This window comes from Lissotriton vulgaris, chromosome 4_1, assembly GCF_964263255.1.
Source record: "Lissotriton vulgaris chromosome 4_1, aLisVul1.2, whole genome shotgun sequence".
Classification (NCBI taxonomy): domain Eukaryota; kingdom Metazoa; phylum Chordata; class Amphibia; order Caudata; family Salamandridae; genus Lissotriton; species Lissotriton vulgaris.
Genome location: NC_141691.1, coordinates 1,500,288,362 through 1,500,309,782, shown reverse-complemented (window position 1 = coordinate 1,500,309,782; position 21,421 = coordinate 1,500,288,362).

Below are 21,421 nucleotides of genomic sequence, written 5' to 3'. Positions count from 1 at the left end.
ATTCTTATACCATTTACACTAATGGGATTAATACAATTTACTATATGAAATGAGGCATGCCTTTGACCCCAAAAATGGAAGGGTAAAATAAGTAAATTGTGGTCACTAAAGATTGAAGATATCATACTGAGGTTACCACACATATCATTAGCAGAGACAGACACCAATGCATGATCTATAATAGAAAACAAGTTTCTCCCAGTAAACGTTGGGGCTAGCTCACCATTTATATTAGAGCCACATCTAAGTAATTGAAGGTCATATTTAGAGATAATAGAATTCAGTGCTTCACTGTACTCATTGTGGCGGAAGTGATCATTGACTAACCTGTCCTGATAAATATGACTGCATGCCTGCCTAAATATTAAAATCACCTTCCTATACTAATTCAAAATCCATATAAATTGAACCTAAGAAGGCTTCAAGGCCATGGTCAAGAGCTTTAGCCACACTACTATGTGTTGAGTCAAAGATATAATTGTAAAAATGAACGATTACAAAATCTCACCCTCCCTTTTTGTTCAGCCACACTAACTGAGAATGGGGGCCCACTTACAAGATCTTCTTAACATATTTCAGAAATGTTATCATAAATAAGTATCTGAAGTCCCCCTTTTGCCCGCCTGGCTTGCAATGTCCAAGCTTCTAAAAAATATAAGGAGAACCCTTCTACATGTACTGAGCTTGTGCACCAGATTTCTTGTATACATAAAATATCATATCCAGATGTATTAGTAATCCAATCAACAGTTCCTATCTTGTTCACTATCCCATTCACATTACATGTTGCAAGCTTGAATCCTCCCTCAGAGTACTGACTTACACGATCCATATTTGTAGCACAGGTGGGATGTTCATTACACCTTGCCTTTACGGCCTTGGCTACAGCCATCCTACAATCTTAAGCTGTCCCAGAAATAAGTATGTGATCTTTAGGGGGCAGATGGCTTACTTGGATGGTAATAAGCTCCCCTTTACAATACTTTCCGGGGCCCCTGGCATGGTATTGGCCATGAATGAGTCATTCATCATCTAGGGTGCTCAGTACATGAAATCCATTGGTCACCTAAAAATGATTTTTTTCCAAATGTATTGTCTCTGTGGATACCTGTTCTAAAACTATCCATCTCATATCATTAGGGGTATGGTTGTTTGTTTGTTATGAAGTGTTCTGCCATCTTGGAGATACTGCGTCTACATCGTATTGTGCTTCTATGTTCCACAATATGTGTGTTTTCTTTTCGTGTTGTCATTCCTATGTATTTGAGATTACATGGGCATACAATGAGGTAGATCACTTGTTTGGTGTTGCAGTTAGTATGTTTTCTCAACTCCCACAGGGTATTTAGTCCCAGGTCTATGGTTTTTGTTGCTGACATGGCAAATGCTATATTGCCCACAAGGGTAATGTCCTGTGATCGGTAGGAGCCCCAGGATCATGTGCATTGTCTGTCCTGATGTTTATTGATGTGGAGGTCTTGTGTGTACCAGACTGTCACGTATGCTTTGTGCTCTCTTGTGGAAGAATGGAGGTTGATCCTATTGTCTGCCTCCTATATTCAGAGCTCTCCAATTACGTTGAAATATTTTTTTATTTGGTTGGATGCTATGTTATATGTAGTGATGCAAACCGGGGGGGGGGTCCTGTCTTGGTGCATGTTGTGCACTCCAAAAGTGCCTCTCTGTTTTGGTTTCTAGCTCTTTTTTTGATTTCTCCATCAGTTATTCGGGGTATTTCCTGGTTTTCAGCTTGTTTGTCAATATTTCTGCTTATTTCTTTTGTTTGGCTACAGTTACGTCATAGGCGGAGAAAATGGCCATAAGGGAGATCGTCTCGCAGAGGGTGTGGATTAAAACTATCAAATCTCAAAATATTGATTTTTTGCTGTGAGTTTATAGTATGTGTCTGTATGTACATCAATAGTGCCGGGATGCACACCGGTGTATTCCATGTTTACTCTGCTCAATTTACTATACTCAATTGTTTCAAACCACTATTGGCCGGCTTGCTTGCTCCGCGCTCTGCCCAATTGCGCTGCATTATAGAATGAACACGAAGGGACAGCATCTGGTCCCCATCAAGCTGCAAAACCACGTCTGTCAAGAATGAATCCAATCAATCGAATTTTGGTTTAACTCTTCAATGAATCCAATTTTTATTCCATAACCTTTCTCGTGATTGTGCAGCTTGATTGGGACCAGATGCGGTCCCTTTGTGTTCACATGTCTGTATATAACCTACCCTCTTCATGAAAGATCGTGACATCAAGGAATTCTGAGACTATTTTCATCTATGGTATGAGTGAATTCGAGGTTTCTGTCTTGTTCATGTAACCAATCAATAAAGATTGTGTGTTGTTCCTGTCTCCCTTCCATAGAATGAAGATGTTGTCTAAATATCTCTTCCACATGGAGATGTGTTTGTGATGAGGATTTGTCTCATGAAGGATACATTGTGTTTCTAGGTTTAAGACATAAAGTCCTGCTATGCTTGGAGTGAAGGTACTCCCCATCGATGTTCTGTTTGTTTGCAGTTACAGTGTTCCCTCGAATTTAAAAAAGTTCCTAGTCAGAGCTAGATCTGCACATTCTAAAATGAATTATCTTGGTGTGTTAAATTGACAGTCTTCTTTGTGTAAGGTTTGTCTTAGTACCTTCAGAGTCTCATCCTGTGGGAGACTCGTATAAAGGCTTTTCACATCCAAGCTCAATGGCAGGTGTGTTTGAGCATTATACTTGTAATCTCGAATTTGTGTCAACAAATCGCTAGTATCTTTTATGTTTGTTTTTGTTTTTTGTAGAATAAGTTTAAAATAAAAATTTCAGAACTAGGACAAGGACTCTAACAATTATCTTGATTGTTACCCAGGCCACACTGCTACTTGGTCGGTATTATACACTCACCTGGCCCCTTTTGCCCAGTCACACTCTGGGACATGCGTTGTTCAGCTAGATCTAAAACTTTAGATGTAGCTCCCACGGGGTGAGCAAGAAAAGTTTCTATAGTGGATCGCTTTGGGGTAATAGTTTGTTTCCCTGATGACTTTATAGCTCTAACCTTATGTTTGCCCATACTGCTACAAAATAATGGCTAACAGAAGCACCACAGAAAGCAAGAGACCATACACAGGAAGAACAACTCTCTTTGCACTGGTCCGCTTAAAGTCTTGTGGCTGCATCTTCAACTGACTATGACGTCCCAACGATATTTATGAGGGTCACTTAATTAAACCAAAAAAAAGAGTAGGACCAACCCGGTCTCTGTCAGCTGCTGATGACCTCAGGCGGCCCACCCTTGGCCCGGGCTTTGCCTGGGAGTGTCCGGGTGTGAGTGCTGCACGTCCCACTCAGTGCAAATGCTCTGGCACCTTTACGGCATGTCAGGAGGTCAACCCCGCCCCCTCATGATGGGTTTGGTGCACTGGGAGACCGTGTCCCACACCAGTGAGACAGCAGCAGACAGCTGCGGGAAGAACAGCAGGTCTGTGTGCCCTCCGGTGGCCCAAAGAAATGTCTCACACTGAGGGAATACTCCAGTGCCTTTACAGCATGTCGGGAGGACAGCCCCACCCCCTGCGATATGCTCAGTTTGCTTGGGGACTGTATCCCACCCTAGCGAGACAGCAGCAGACAGCTGTGGGAAGAACAGCAGGTCAGTAGGGCCTCCGGTGACCCAAAGAAGCCTAACTGATTCATGTTTCCTGTCTCCAGAACTTACAGTGAAGTCAGATTTTAAATGACATTCTGAAAACACTTTTAGAAAGTTGGTTTTTTTTAGCTTTAGAAATATGGTGCCTGTAGCCTGTCTCTGATCACATGACTGGGTGTAGCTGCTAGTTGGGTTTTGTGTATTCCTCCTAGGTAGCCACGCACAATGGGAGCTTAGGTGTGTCTCAATGAGCAATCTCTTGCAGACTGTGAGACTGCGAGCTGGGCACAGCTTCTCTTATACCTGAATAGGCTGTGTCCTGTACACACACAAAGGGCTGCATATCCCCCTGCAGTGATTTTGAAGCCAGGGCAAGAAGGGAGGACATCTGCGCACTTCAAAGGCAGGTCTTTGAAGTCTCCACCACTTCAAAGGCACCAATGCATATAACTGGACTTCAGACACCACCACTTTAGTACATTTGTGGACTTGTGAATGCTCTGCCAGGGAGAAGGAGTGCAGTGCTGCTGATGGACGTCAACTCTGCTGAACTAAACTATGCTTGACTTCCACTTCGCTGTGCTGATCTGCTGCCTGCTGCCCTTTTGCCTGGGTGAGATGGAGTGGACCTGCATCACTTTATCCCAAAACCCAGTGTGACTCAAAGGGCCAGCTGGCTGGCCTCTTGAACAAAAGCCTCAGGGACATAATAGGCTTAAAATCCCTTCACCTGGACTTCACCATCTGTGAGTCTGCCCTGCCAGGTGGTGCCATCCCAGTCCTGTAACCTTGGATGTGTGGCCTAAGGGGTTTGCCAGTGGAACTGACACATCTTCTCTGCTGAGGAGCTATTTTTCACTACACATTTTAAAAATCAATATCTCTGGGTCTACTAATTAGATTTTTGCCATTTTGGTCTTGTTTTATTCATCAAAATCAGAGCACTTTGCGAACCTGGGATGGAATCATTTTGTGTGCTGTGTTCACTGTTTAATTGTTTGAAGCGTTGCACAAATACTTTACACACAGCCTCTATGTTAAGCCTGACTGTTCGTACCAACCTACCAAAGGGTAAGCACAGGTTAATTTTGGCCTTGCCTGCCTCTTAGCCTAACTTGAAATGTGGTTGCTGCTTGACCAGGGCTCATATCCCAGACAGCCAGTGACCCACCTTCTAACATTCATGTGTTATTACCAATTATCACGTCAAGTCAAGTAGTTTATTTGCATATTTAATTAAAACCATTGCTATACAAAAAATATATTCAATTAAAAACAATCACGTACATATATAAAACTCTTGTATCTAAAAACGTGCTAATAAAGCTTGCTAGTTTTGTGCAGTTATATTAGCATGAATACCTTGTCAGTTTTATCGACTTGAATTATATGTTCGAAGTGTCCTCGACCCCTTGCACATTTCCATATATTTTTCCTGACTAGGTTCCCAAACAGATTTCTCTATATTTCTGGCTTCTGAATGTAAACCAGTGTGCAAGAAAGACGACATTTTGCAAAAATGTCCTCTGAATCACAATAGTATGGGTAATCCCAAATACAGAGCTGCTCAAGTAGCAACTTTTCCTAAACTATGTATTTTGTGTATATTTCAGAAATACTTAGGTTTCCTTCATACCCATGTTTCATTCTTTATATTTTACCATATGAATTGCTGAATAGTTTGTACACAATGAAAAATCATTGAGGGGTGCAGTTCAGTTATAGGTTTTGAGTATAGCGTGTTCCTGGAAAGCCCACAAACCCTATATATAGCAGCAAACCAGAAAGGTCTGTCAGGTGTAATAGTATATTGCTTTTGTAAATCAGCTATTGTGACAAGTTACAGATGTCACAAATGGCTGTTTTTTCTACTCATTTCTAGTGTTTATTTCAACAAGTAGTGTCTATGTATAAAGCTTTAACCACATGGCTGCTAGGCGTTTTCCCGTCCTGCGCTAAAAAAACAAAAAGTCCATAAATCATGACGAGCTGGCCTTGTCATCCGCGCACGGCAGGTAAGCGCCATGACGAGCCCAGCTCGTCATTAGCTTCATAGGGGTTAAGGTCTACACAAATGATTGCTTGCTGAAATGAGAATGTTCTCTTTTCTGAAAAGTGTAGCTTTTCAAGATTATCCATGGGCTTTGTACCTTTTTTCTCCACAAACTGGAAGCAGATTGATAGCACAAAAATTAGGAAAAATGGGCTACCTCTTAAGAATGGTGGTAAAAAATGTGTATTTTTGATTCAGCTTTGCTTGTTTCGAAACCTGGGAAAATTGAGACTTCAGCACAGCAAACATTTTGTGGATTCCATTTTTAAGAAACAAAACAGATACCTTCTTGGGTAGCACTTTTTCTCAGTTTTCTCCCACAAAAGAAAAGTTGCTATATTTTGGTGATTTTCAGAGTCCCCTCAAGGGTAATCCATGTACCCTGGGAAGTGTTAGAATCCCTCTGATTTTGGAAAAAGGATGACATTTTGGGTAAATACCGTATATGAATGAAAGATATTGAGGCCTAAGTGCAAAGTACCCCAAATACAACAGTTATTATATATGTTTGTGTGCTCGTATTGCAAAACAAAATTTTGTTCTTGTGAGATTTTGGCTTGTTGGTTGGCTGTGGTGTGAGCCCTGGTCAAGCACCAACCAGAATGCTCTTCAGGGTGAGGCGCAAGCCAACCCTCTTGTATCTTCACACAGAGCAGTCAAGCTTCAGGCTTAACTCAGAGGCAACGTCTAAATTATTTGTGCAACACTTCAAACAGTAATAAAGGCAAAAACACCACACTAAAGGGTCCCACAACACTTTATAAAAATGTAACTTTCTTTAACAAATAAAATAATACCAAAGTAACAAAATTCCAATTAGTAGAACCGGAGATAAGTCATTTTAAAGGTTTTAGTGAAATAGCGCCAAAAAAGCACAAAGTGACAACTGAGGCCCCGTAAGACAGGGATAAAGTTACAATTTTAGGCCAATATTGATAGAGCACAGCTGTCTACAAGAATCCAGTTAGGCCTGCTGACCAAACTGCCCTAAATTCTGGCATAAAGAGGGGGGTTGAGGAGCCACATCAAACATGAGTCGCGCACCAAAAGAAATGTGTTGGCTCAGAGGTGCAGCAAAGCTGCATTGGTGGGCCTGCATCATCATCAAGAATCCCATCGAAGAGCTTGTGATCCGAAGTTTGAAATCAAGGATGCGGTGTGCAGTCAGGGCAGTGGGCAAACCAGATAAGTTGCAAAGTTGTAATGCGGAGTTCATCGTCATCCTTGAGGCTGCCGTTGACAAAGGATGCAATGGCCTGCACCAAGGTTGCATTAAGTAGCAGTGGTTTAAATTGACTACAATCCAATGCAAGCCTTTGCAACGGGTCCAAGCCATGCAGCAGCGATGAGTTGGTTCTGCTCAGGTTTGTGCCATGCAACATAGGAAATACACCACTTCTGCTTGATCCTCAGAGGCTGACAGAGCACCTTAAGCCCACCTTCAAGGTTCCAAGACTGGGGTTGCACCACTTGGCAGGGTAGAATCAAAAGTGGCAGAGTCCAGGTACAGATACAGGTTTTTTGGAAGACTATTGTGTCCCTGAGGCTTCAGATCAGAAGTCCAGTTACCTAGCACATGGAGTCACTCTGGGTTCTGGATTCAAAAGATGCAGGATCAATTCATCTCACTGAGGCAAAAGGTCAGCAGACAGCAGGTCACACAGTAGGGCAGCAGTCATTCAGAGTAGCAGTCCAACAGAGAGCCATCCCTTTCAGCAGCAGAGCTGTCCTTCTTTTTGGCAGAGTATTTACAGGTCCAGAAGTTTACTGAAGAGCTGGTGTCTGAGATCCAGTATTTATACCCAGTTGTGACTTTGAAGTGGGGAGAATTTTCCAAAGGCATGCTTTTGAAATGAACAAGTGTCCGGTCTTCCTGGCCCTAGACGTACAACAGGGAGTATGCATCCCCTTTGTGTGGCAACTGGACACAGCCTACTTAATCGTAAGTGGGGATGGGCCTAGCTACTCCCTCCCATCCTGCCAGTGATGGCACATCCAGGTACCCCTAAACTCCTCATTCTGTGTGGCTGTCAAGGAGAAATACACAATACCCAACAGTCAACTATACCCAATCATGTGCGAAGGCACAAAATGGCTATGGCAAGAAAATTCCAGCTTTCCATAAGTGGCATTTTCCGAACTGTAATTTTAAATCGGAAAGAAAATACCAACTTTCTAAAACTGGCACTTTCATAATTGTATTTTAAAATTGGATTTCACAATAAGTTTGGATTTTAAATTTCCCTTCCAGAAACACCAAACTGAGCTGGGCACCTGCTAACATTTGGAAGTTACACTTGTAAAATGTAATATGGGAACTCCAATGTTACTCTACGGGAGACATAGGACATGCAGTAGTGAATACAAATTAGGTGTTTTCACTACCAGGATATGTAAAACTAAAACATACATGTCCTACTTTTTTAAATACACTGCACCCTGCGCCCTGGGTTGTCCAGGGCATTACCTAGATGTGACATATGTATTAAAAGGAAAGGTTTGTGCCTGGCAAAAGGATGAACTTTGCCAGGTTGAAAAGGCAGTGTAAAACATCACAGACACACAGGCTGCGATGGCAGGTCTGAGACATGTATAAAGTTCTACTTAGGTGTCTGGCACAATCAGTGCTGCACATCTACTAGCATATATAACACAAATTGCCCGAACCACAAAATCTCTACAAGCTTATTAGGAGGGAAAGATCAATTTATTGTGATCCCCCTCGACATCCTATTTAGTGTCAATGTTTATTATCTTTTTCAAGTTATGACAAGCTATATGACAGAAAACAACAATACATTAAATATTTACACACCTATATATACTTTGTAAATACATGAACCATAGATTCTTTACACAGTACAAAAAGAAAATTTCTTGCATCAAACATTACACAAAACTAAGAATACATCACAAACAACATTAGAACAAACATTACAATCAAAAAATGAGAAAAATAGGAAAAACTAATCATGGGGGAATTATAAGCAAATGAATGGCTCTTAAACAAATCAATACTGGACCAGCCGGTCCTAGTATCGTGGAGATGACATTTTATTCCACCCTATGAAAGAGCTGACACGTTTCGAGATCAGGCACATTGTCGCTGATTTCTCATTAGGGCTGTTTTATTCTTTGTATCTGTGAGATGCAAAGAAAATATTTTACTCATCACTCTCAAAACCGAACTTCTTTTAAGGCACTGGGTTGAGAAAGAAAATTGCTACATACCAAACTTGGTTTTAAGTAGAGCAGGGCATTAAGGCGTAAAGGATTTCAAACCAAATATTTCTAAACGTGGCCCGGCAGGAAAACCTACAAGAAATTTTAAGAATTTTTTTTGCCTTGGTGAATCTAACCAGCTTGTGGTTTCAATACTAAGGCGTCACCCAGTGCTACATAAAGCATACCTTGCTATTGTCGACTGCCGCCAACCGGCGTTCTTATATATAATCCACCACCATGAAGGTAGGCTTCTAAAACAATAGTGAAAAATGTTTTAGTGGTGGGGCTGTTGATTGCAATGTTTGCATAGTGCATGCATTATTAAAATACCAGGAAAGGTAGGAATCTTTTCGCCTACCTTATTGATGTATTTCTATTCCCTTTTTAATTTTTGGAAATGTGCTCTCAATTTGCCGTCCTGTGTTAGCGAAAAAAACAAAAAGCGAGTGTAAGCGCTTGTAGCCAAAAGTATGACCATTCAAACAGATTATAAGCGTGAAATAGACAGGAAACATGTCCTGGCATCTACCTGCTCAAAAATAACAGCACGCCGCAGGTGTGATCAAAGTTTTCTCACAAGAGATGGCCACCCTCCTAATAAGCTTGTAGAGATTTTGTGGTTCGGGCAATTTGTGTTATATATTCCATAAAGAGTCTAGCCCCCATCACGTGTTTATGGACCTATCCCCTTTTGTTTTGCACATCTACTAGCAGCACTTAATTTACAGGCCCTGGGTACATGTTGTACCACTTTACTAGAGATTTACATGTACATTAAAAATGCTGATTGTGTATAAGCCAATCCAACATATTTAAAGTAGAGAGCACAAGCCCTTTAGCATTGGTTAGCAGTGGTAAAGTGTGCGGAGTCCTAAGGCCAGCAAAAATTAAGTCAGCAAAACACAATGTCTGAAGGAAAAATGTTTGAGGGGGGAAAACCACGCCAAGGATGTCAGGTCTAAAGGGGAGTAAGGAGAATACTTTCAATCTCAGCTATCACATACAACCGGAGACCGGGATGAACCATTTCCCAAAACTATATTCTGGGATAGAGGTTCACGGCAGTTCAAATACCGATTGAGCCAAAAGCACCCTATCTATCACTACCTCTGTGGCGAATGCTAATAACCAATCTCTGGTCTTCAGCCTGGAAGACACCCTGTCAGCAATCAGCAGACTCAAGGAGGGAAAAGCCCAAGACCCCGATGTGATCCCAGGCGATTCGTACAAATCAGAACCAATGATATGTGCCCCGTACATAAATCTTTTGTCTAACAGTATACTGGCTGGTGGGGACATTCCAGAAACTTGGAGGGGGATCGAGATAATTACCATCTACAAAAGGGCGACACTGCTATCCCCTCCAATTACAGACCCATCAGCCTGATAGACAATTCATAAAAGATTTACTCCAGGAAGGTCCTAGATAAATTACAAGGTTGGATGGATGACAACACAATATTGTCAACATACCAGGAGGAGTTTCGTTCCAAAATAAGTATATGTGATCAAGCTTTCAGATTCACCTTACTAACCTGGAAATATGTGCTACTTAGGAAGCAGAACCTTTATGTAGCATTCGTGGATCTGTGATCCGCATTTGATCTGGTACCGTGTAACTTGTTATGGAAGATTATGCTTGATCTAGGTGCCCCTCGGATCTGGTTGCAGTGATAGCACGACTACACATGGATAATTATGCCCAAGTTAGATGGGGGAAAAATGGTGAACTAACTGAGAAGATATCAATACAGCATGGGGTTCAACAAGGGTGCGTTTTAGCCCCCAAGCTGTTTTACCTGTTCATCAATGATGTGGTGAGTCACTTAATGGTTGGCGAGAATGATGCACCCTGCCTGAACGGGGGAAAAGTCCCTATCCTGCTCTTTGCAGATGACTCCTTATTAATATCTAAGACTCCAATGGGTTTGCAAATATTATTGGATAGATTTTTTGAATTTTGTAGAGATCGGAGATTGGAACTCAACACTGACGAACCGGGTTTTAGAACCCAGCGGCGCCAGGGGAAACGCCTGATGTCTTCGAGTTCACCTGTCTTGGCATATAGAGACACGGGATACTTCTTGGTGGTGTCAAAGATCAAATTTATTGGCTGCAACCAGGAACAGAAGTCTACAAAGCACGACACAGGTGGTTCGCTAGAGACTGCACAATTTTCGTATTGCGAGACATCGTCTTTTATGCTAAGAATCACATTCCTGACTAGCACCAATTATTTACAAACTATCCAATCACAGATGACATTGCAAAAGGTATCACATAACGACAAGCTCACTTTTCAGTCGTCCAGCCCACCATCAATTACACGGGAAGGCCCAACATTCTTGCTCGGACAGGCCAGACAAACCCATAATAAAAGGACCACAACCCAAACCATAAACAGGCCATAAAAGAAGGAACAAAAACAAATGAGAAGCAAGATAGAAGGGTGAGTGCATGTACCATAAACTCAGCAATGTCCTGGTCTTTGATCTCTATCTTGACCAGCTGCCGTACCAGGAACTGGCTCAGCAAGTTAGCTTCGGGCAACGGAGTCAGCTCACTCAGGTCACACAGAAGTCAGCTAAAGGTGTACGTGTACCCAGGACTCGTTCGGCCGAAGTCATCGGCCTATGTGAGGGCAACCACAAAATGGCTGCCGTACCCAAAATGGAACCCGAAGGTTCAGAATGAAATCCCTAATTTCATAGTGAATCCATCACTCGAACATGACGAAAACACTCGTACTTGCCGCACTCGTCATTTGCGGTTCGCTATTACCAAAATCGTTACGATACGACGACCTTTATCAAATGGGTTCAGAATCACAGAACCTCAGACCCTCCTTTTGCCCTTACATAAGCAATAACCTAAACTCATGTCAGTCTGAATCCAGGTCTATATTCATCAGATCATCAAGATGTTGCTGTGGCATCATCCTATTACTTAGTAGCTCTCTCTGGACAGGTCGCTCACGAAGTAGCACAAAGGCCACACATAGCAGGAGCACACTGTACACAAAGACAGAACAGGAAAAGGATAGCTAAAACCATCCCAATGATCATCAGAATCTTCCATCCCCAAGTGGATAACAATCTCCAAAACCATCCCATTAACGACCAATCTCCTTCGTCCACATGTATAGACTCGGAGATCTTATGTAGCTTGGAAATGGCTTGGTACACTGTCCAAGCGTTGTCTGGAATGAAAACGCAGCTGCTCGATTGAATCAATTTACATACCCCTCCTCTATCTGCAAGTATGACATCTAAGGCAACTCTGTTCTGAAGAGTCATAAGGCGATCCGACTGGAGCTCAGCAGTCAAATTACTGAGGGCACCGGCAGTCTCAACTACGGTGGACTCAACCACTCTCGTCAATTGCCGTATGTTCCTGCTGTTAACAATAGAAAACCCTTCAGAAAATCTCCCAATTCTTGTCCAGCAGTATCTTCCTTACTGAAGACACCTCTAACGACCCTCGTCTTATGGTAATCCGCCGCAACTGTAAACGTGGGAGGCAACAGGAACGAGACATAGCATGTGCCCGAGAAATCAGGGGGCAACCATGTATATGCTCTATCGTAACAGACAAAATAGGTACCCTTGGCTGCTAAAAACGATGGGGAAGTCTGGGATGCAAAAACATACGTCTCAGTGCAAATACTCTTCCCTAACTGAGCTCTCGGATTCTTGCCATTGCCTTGCAGACAAAAATGACCACAATGGGGTACGATCCAAATCGGAGACAATCTTTTTGCTCGCTGGTTTCCACTCAGACTAACACCATATCCAGTCACGTTCCATCCAATATACGCTAGTGTCTCAATTCCTCTAATCATATCTACTATACCCTTGACTAGAGCACTATTCTTTGGATTGTCTTTCACAGAACGCAGGGGGTAAACTTCACGAGCATAGATGAACATCGTTCTGTATGCCCACACAGAACCATTGCAGCTGAAAGGCAGGACCAGGTAAGGAATACCTTTATCTGTAGTATGAGGCATAAGGCCACACACCCAACAGTCAGTCGTGTTCACTACTAGCTGGTGTTGGTGCAAAAGTTGAACAAATGAGTTATTAATAAATTCCAATCTCCTAGTAGACTCATGTTCAGAAAAAGGGTTAAAAGAATGCGAAGACACACTAGAAGAAAATATGGGTTGTGTAGTGGGTGCAAACGTCACCTGAAAAGAGAAAGTAATATATCCCACCAAGAACATCATTATGCTAAGTAGCATCAGAAGGCACATTATTAAGAAACATTTTCTACTCATAATTTTGCAAATTTTTCTCTTAAAGTTCATTTCTTCAACAGGTCTCTCCATCTCGAAAAACTCCATCCTCTAACCGTGCTGTTCGCGGCAGTTGGTTCGATTCGCTCAGTGAACCTCTGAATGTTCCAGGGAACACCCTAAAACAAACCAGAACCGTCGACCTTGTGTCTACATGGCCATACGCTCTGAGTCTTTATACCGCCACCCTACAGCTGAACCCGGATGGCAGTTCGAAAAACAAAAAATCAGTCAAAACAGTTTCTCAGATGGGAGAGCTTAGTTTAAAAAAAAAGCAAAGGAAAGACTTTATTGCTTTATTAGTCCATCGACTCTCGGTCATAAATTATAGCGGCCTTTACCAGGCAATGTCTGTTCACGTAACAAAAGTTCAGGTTCAGAAGTGTCCAAGCAAACTGATAGAGGCACAGCTTCTTGCAGAATATCGTCGTTCTCATGCTCAGAACTTGTCCCAATTAAACATGCATTGCTGAACGGCACAAAACGAGGCACGTCTCACTTTCTGAATTGGCAATACCTTTCTGGACCCACCGGTCGTACGGCAGAGGCAAAGGAGCTCTCTTACAATGTACGCCGTGGATCCAGTTCTTTTTCCCGTGCACTCGCACCGCAGATCGCGTTGATAATAACACCAAGTAAGGTTCGGTCCAGCGGGACTGATCGTTCTTTGTCCGCTGAAAATTCTTGACCAGGACCCACGAACCAGGATTGATGGTGTGTCCTGGATCTTCAGATGCTTGGGGCAGTGTTTTGTGAACCTGTTGGTGTAAGGCACGCAATTTAGCCGTCAAATCATACAGATAGTCAAGCAATACAGGATGTTCGATTTAGCTAAATTTCGTCGGCCTCGGCACTCCCCATATATTTACCGGGTGACCAAAAACAATTTCATAGGGACTAAGTCCCACTCGAGAATGTACTGTCATCCTAGTTGACAAAAGTGCTAATGGCAAAGCATCGGGCCATTGGAGACCAGAGCTCGCCTGAATCTTGGCTAACTTCAGCTTCCTGGTGCCATTATAGCACTCAACTAAACCAGCTGATTGGGGATGATTTGCAGCGTGAAATTTCTGTTGAATACTTAATCCATCACATACTCTCTTCATCACTTGACCCACAAATTCACTCCCATTGTCACTCCAGACCATTCTCGGCAAACCATACCTAGGGAAAAATTCCTTAATCAAGGCTTTAGCTGTGGACAGAGCAGTATTATCTTTCAGGGGATATGCTTCTACCCATCTCGAAAAGGCACAAACAACCACGAGGACGTACTTCAGGTTGTTACACCTCTCCATATGAATGAAATTTACTTGCAAAACCTCGAACGGAAATGTTGGAGGCGCAAAATGACCAGCTGGAGTTGAAGTTCCCTTACCAGGATTATACATCAGACAAACCATACAATTCTTAACCACGTTCTCTGCAGCATTTTGCCATACTGGAGCCAACAACTTACAAATCCCTTTGGCACTAATATGAGCCATTCCATGAGCCATCGTAACCACTGCAAGCACGTACGCATCAGGTAACAACCATTGTTGATGCTCTGACAACTCAATCCAACAACCGTTCGAATCCAATTTACCCATACTCTCTCTCCAAACACTCAATTCTTTGTCTGTAGCTTCAGCTTGAATTGACTTCACACTCTCTATCGTATCTTCACACATACCTCTATCCGGAACCCATCTTGCCGGACCCGCAACATACATTCGACTCATCACATCTTTCGCCACATCTTTCGCAACTTCATCTGCAAACGCATTACCACGACCAACGTCATCGGTAACCTTCTTGTGTGCACTGCATTTCACGATCGCAACTTGCATCGGTAACGTAAGCGACTCAAGAAGTTCATTCACCAACTGACCATGGTGAATCTTAGTTCCATGAGACGTGAGGAACCCACGTTCCTTCCACAAGCGACCAAAACTATGAGCCACACCAAACGCATACTGACTGTTATACACAGTTACTCGTTTCCCTTTCGACAACACACATGCTCTTGTTAATGCAATCAACTCTGCTGCTTGAGCTGAATTATGTGGGATACATGCAGCTTCAACAATCGTATGCAAAGTCTTAACAGCATATGCCGCAGTCGTATCACCATTCGGAAGCTTGAAGCATGAACCATCTACCAATAAGGTACCATCACACTTTGGAAGAGGAGTGTCCCTAAGGTCTATTCTCCCTTTTGTTTCCTCTTCTGTCCTAAGAAAGCAATCATGCTGTTCAAAGACATCTTTCTCTACAGAAATCTGCAACAACGTAGCTGGATTCAACGTGTTACATCTCTTTATATGCACATGACTCGCTAAGAGTGTCTACTCATAACCTGACAACCTAGCACTAGTTAAGTGCTGTGTCTTGGTCCTGTTCAACAAGGTATCCACTTCATGTGGAACCATCACAATCAACGTATTAGCCATCACCAAACCAGCAGACTGTCGGATAGAAACAGCTGCTACCGCTGTAGCTCTCAAACAACTCGGCAAGGCTCTAGCTACCGGATTCAAAGTCGACAAGAAATATGCACATGAACGTTGTTTATCGCCGAACTGCTGTGTAAGAACTGACAATGCACATCCCTCTCTCTCGTGAACACAGAGTGTAAAAGGCTTGCTGTAGTCGGGAGTACCCAACACAGGAGCCGAACAGAACGCATCACGCAATTCAGAAAAACTCTTCTGGCATTCGTCAGTCCAAGGACTAGGATTCAGAGTATCCTTAACTGTAAGAGCTAACAAAGGTTTCGCAAGGAGCGAATAATTTGGAATCCATTGCCTACAGTATGAAGTAATACCCAGAAAGGCACGCACTTCTCTCTGCGTGGTTGGCACACTCATTCTCGCAATTGCTTGAATTCTTTCTGGGGTCAATTTTCTTCCCTCCTTCGATAAGAGATGACCTAAGTAGGTCACTTCTTGTCGACAATACTGCAACTTCGAAAGAGACACTTTCTGATGGAAGTCAGACAAATGACGCAACAACGACAAAGTAGCTTCTTTACAAATCTCCTCATTATCAGCAGCAACTAACAATTCGTCAACATACTGAATAAGAGCAGCACCATCAGGTAAGACAATCGTATCAAGCTGTGTTTTCTAAGCCTGACTATAGATCGAAGGACTCTCACAATAGCCTTAAGGAGCGCGTTTAAACCGGAAACTTCAGCCTCCTAAAGAGAAGCCAAAAATATCTCTACTCTCCTCAGCAATCGGGATGCTGAAGAAAGCATTCTTCAAATCAATCACCGAAAACCAGGTAGCAGAAGCAGGAATCATAGTCAACAAAGCAGTAATATCTGGAACAACAGGAAATTGCGGAACTACAATCTTATTCACTTCGCGAAGATCGATCACAAACCTATACACGGGCGGTTGCGAAGAATCAGTACGCTTCAGAACAGGCAAAACCGGACTATTGCACACATTACCTCTCGTTTCTTCAATCACACCCTTATCGATCAGGTCATAGATGATCGCTAGAAGCGCTCTTTCACCATCACTAGAGATCCGATATTGAGGAATACGTGGCAATCTAACATTTGCTTTCAACGTCACAACATATGGTGGAATCTCCAAAAGACCCACATCATTAGGACCAGTAGCCCAAAGAGTATCAGGGAGAGAACGTAATTCCAATGGAAGTCGGTCTTTAGACAAATACATCGGAGAGATCACTCTCTTACCCAATGTAAGCTGTACTCCTGAAGGAGAACAATGTAGCGTCGCATACAATCTTTTCAACAGATCTAGTCCCAACAAATTCTCACCACAACCTGTCACTAGAATGAGGGGTGCTTCAAATTTACAAGATCCAACAGAAAGAGACAAAAGACTAGAAACCGGATTACAAACTGGGGCGCCAAAAAAACCTACGGAAACATTCGTCAAGCTAGACAAAGGTGCGCCAGGGAGTTTAAAGTGCATGATAGAACTCTTCGTCGCACCAGTATCCAAAAGAAAAGGCTCTGACACACCTGTTGTAATCACCTCAACATAAGGTCTACTCTGATCTACTGGAACTGACACAACTCCCTCTCTTTGTCTATGGCTGTCCTAGCAATCATTACCGTCAACATTCTCACCTTCGACATAGTAGTCGTCAGCATAGTACTGAGTCGTCCTACCAGACACACCATTCTGTTGATCAAAACAATTCATAGAATTCTGTGGAGGAAAGGAACGCTAATTCTGGGGGAACGCACCACGTCCCCTACCTCTAGGAGCTTGCTGAACACCTCGACCTCTCACACCAGAAGCACCATTCGTACTCTGTAACAAAACCGGACAACTATTCTTGAAGTGACCTTCTTCTTTGCAATACGCACATTGATTAGGGCCTACAGAAAAACGCGGTTGAGAAGACTCGAACCTTTGTGAGTTTCTCTGAAACTGCTGAGGTTGCTGATAATCGCGTTGATTATTACGAGGCGGATACGCTTGCTGCAAAAGAACCTTCGTCTTCAAATCTTTAGTCTTTCTATCCACTTTCTCTTTCTCATCCTTATCTCTATTCTCGTAATACTGTGCAGTAGCCAATATCTGCGCCGACGAAGAAACAGCCCACGAACTCTCTGAATCCTTCAACTTTGTACACAACTCGGGAAGCAAGTTATGCACAAACCTATCTACGAACAACCGTTTGCCACCTTCCGTACTCATGTCTTGACCACTATGGTTGATAAACGTCTCTTCGAACCTAGTGAAGAAATCCGACACACTTTCATCTTTCTTCTGCTTGCACGCAGACAATTTATCCCAATTCACTCGCATACCGGGCATCAAAGTCTTCATATAATTAATGATCCTAACAGGAAGTTCTGCAACTAGAGGCTCAGGTTTCATAAGGGCTGAGGAACCACATTCCCAAACAACATGTCTATATCGGCTAGATTCATAATACATGTGTCTGCTGTCTACGATAACTCTTTATATTACCCTGCTGGATTTTTACGGGGGTCAGCTAAAGTCTGCTTAAGAGCCAAGACTTCAGCTCGCTTCCACAGAACATGTACCCAAACACGCTGCAAATGAGCATCCACAGCAGCAATACCAGCATTAGCATCAGCCTGAACTGCCTCTTTCCACACCGGAGGAACCTCTCTCATTGGATATTGTCGCACCCTTCTCCTAACAAAAGAATCAGGCTCAAACAATGGCTGAGAAGGAGACTCGCTCCTAAACGAAAGCAGTGTCGCAACTGCTCTTTCAACATGGAGACCCACAATCGTACCTTTCGCAAACTCGGACTGTACACGGAACAACTCAGAAGGAGTCTGTCCCAAATCACCATCTTCCCATTCTTCATGAAGGAAAGTACACATCATGTCAAAAACATACCTCTGCTTTGGTGCTTCCCACTGACGGAAGACATCCATAACAGACTCTAAATCATATCTCGAAGAATTAGTAACCCATTTACGCGCTAAATGATCCAATACTTCCCGCTCTTCGGGACCAGGCATTTGGCTACACAACTGTTTACGCGCCGAAACAGGGGTCATACTCAATGACCCAAAGAAAGGGGACAAAAGACCAGTAACAGTATTGGTCATTCTCTGTCGAACAGAAGGAGAAGCTGTCGCAAGAACAAGGTGAAAAACAGAATGAGACGAAGTATACTTAGAAGTAGTACCAGAAGGAGAATCAGAGGAAGTAAAAAATACAGGAGACAAAGTCATAGGAACTGGAGGCGGAATAGGAGGCAAAGTCGGTGGCCCTTGAGAAGGCTGCACCAGAGGAATAGGAGCCAACTGAAGAGGAGCTGGCGGTTGTGCAATAACAGGAGGCAAAGCAACTGGAGGTTGCGCAACTAAAGGTTGCGGAGGTGCTGTAGCGCTCTGCACATAAGGGGGTGGAGAACTCAACAAATGTGACATCAAAGGATCTTTCTCAAGTTCCTTCGTTGCACCTTGCTGAAGAAGTGACAAAGTTGGATAACATTTATCGATAGCTATCTTACGTTGCCTGTGCAACTGCTCACTCGCTTGTTCTTCCTCATTATCTTTAAACTGTACAGCAGCCTGCATTATCGATATACCCTTCTCTCTTTTATTTTTCTTCGCTAGTTTAATTCCTTTCTGTTTGGCTTCCTTTCGCCAGAGGCGGAAAGAGTCAAACATCGCCGGCCGGGCTTTCTTCTTAAACAGTTTAACTTCCAAATTATCTAAAATCTCCGTGTCATAGCTACCATGTTGGGGCCATTTTAAAACACCATCCTTTCTGGTGTATCTTACCCATACTTCATTATACGTAATGGGGCCCACACCATGTTTTAAATAGAGCTCATAGGTCGGAGTTCCAACCGGAGGTATCGGACACGAATCCTCCAATCGGGAATCCCTATTACAACCACAACAAAATATCTTTCAAAGTCTGCTAAGACCAGGCAGCTTCGCTCACTAGTCTAGCTTCAAACTTCAAGGGATTATCATACTCGATAGTCTCGCAAATACACGAGTCCCTCGGCTTTGGAGCTTGCAAGTACCAAATCAAAAGATCCCAAGGGATACCCAAAAAGTAAGGACTGGGAGACGCTCCACTCATACTTAACTGGAATATCGATGACGTCACCAGAAGACCCGTCTATCGTCTCGCTCTACAAATCATCAAAGGGGGTCCAAGACAGGGCGACAGTCAGGGCAGCAGTCCTTCGTAGTCATTGGAAAGCGGGGAACCTCGCAGCAAAGACTTTCAGACCACGACGACATACAGGGGTCGATGAAGTGGTAGGCCTTCCTCCAGAATTTTCACACGAAGCTCCTCACGATCTTCAGATTTGGACCGGTACCACTGAAGTCAACCCACGTGGGGCGCCAACTGAAGAACCGGGTTTTAGAACCCAGCGGCGCCAGGGGAAACGCCTGATGTCTTCGAGTTCACCTGTCTTGGCATACAGAGACACAGGATACTTCTTGGTGGCGTCAAATATCAAATTTATTGGCTGCAACCAGGAACAGAAGTCTACGAAGCACGACACGGGTGGTTCGCTAGAGACTGCACAATTTTCGTATTGCGAGACATCGTCTTTTATGCTAAGAATCACATTCCTGACTAGCACCAATTATTTACAAACTATCCAATCACAGATGACATTGCAAAAGGTATCACATAACGACAAGCCCACTTTTCAGTCGTCCAGGCCACCATCAATTACACGGGAAGGCCCAACATTCTTGCTCGGACAGGCCGGACAAACCCATAATAAAAGGACCACAACCCAAACCATAAACAGGCCATAAAAGAAGGAACAGAAACAAATGAGAAGCAAGATAGAAGGGTGAGTGTGGGTACCATAAACTCAGCAATGTCCTGCTCTTTGATCTCTATCTTGACCAGCTGCCGGACCAGGAACTGGCTCAGCAAGTTAGCTTCGGGCAACAGAGTCAGCTCACTCACGTCACACAGAAGTCAGCTAAAGGTGTACGTGTCCCAAGGACTCGTTCGGCAGAAGTCATCGGTATATGAGAGGGCAACCACAAAATGGCTGCCGTACACAAAATGGAACCCGAAGGTTCAGAACGAAATCCTTAATTTCATACTGAATCCATCACTCGAACATGACGAAAACACTCGTACTTGCCGCACTGGTCAGTTGCGGTTCGCTATTACCAAAATCGTCCCGATACGACGACCTTTATGAAACGGGTTCAGAATCACAGAACCTCAACACCTCCACACAAAATATATAGTGTTTGGGAAAGTTTGGGAAGGCCTTCGGGAGATCAAGATTACACACGAGCCCCTTGAGCGGGTAAAAAATGTTAATTACGTAGGAATAGGTTTGAGTGAGTCACTCAATTGGGATCCCCAGCTAAATAAGAGTTACCTAATCTGATGCCAAAGGTCTAAATCTATATTAAAATTTAATAAACAATCTTACACTCAACCCCTATCCCCAGCACTGGAAATCTATTGTGCAAAAGCCCAAAGTGGAGCCCTATATGGAGCCGAGATCTGGGGCTATCCCAATGCCAATAAGCTGATAACATGTGAAAACATCTTTGTTAGATCTCTCATCTCGTTAACGATTATAACTCCTCTGATTCCCCTCTTCAGTGATCTTGGGCTGAAGAGAATTGGGGATCTGGCTGCTCTGAAACAATTAACCTACTGGCTGCGCCTATGGATAACCCCCAACTTATCGATTATTGAAATTCCCTTCTGGAGGTTATGATGATCAATGG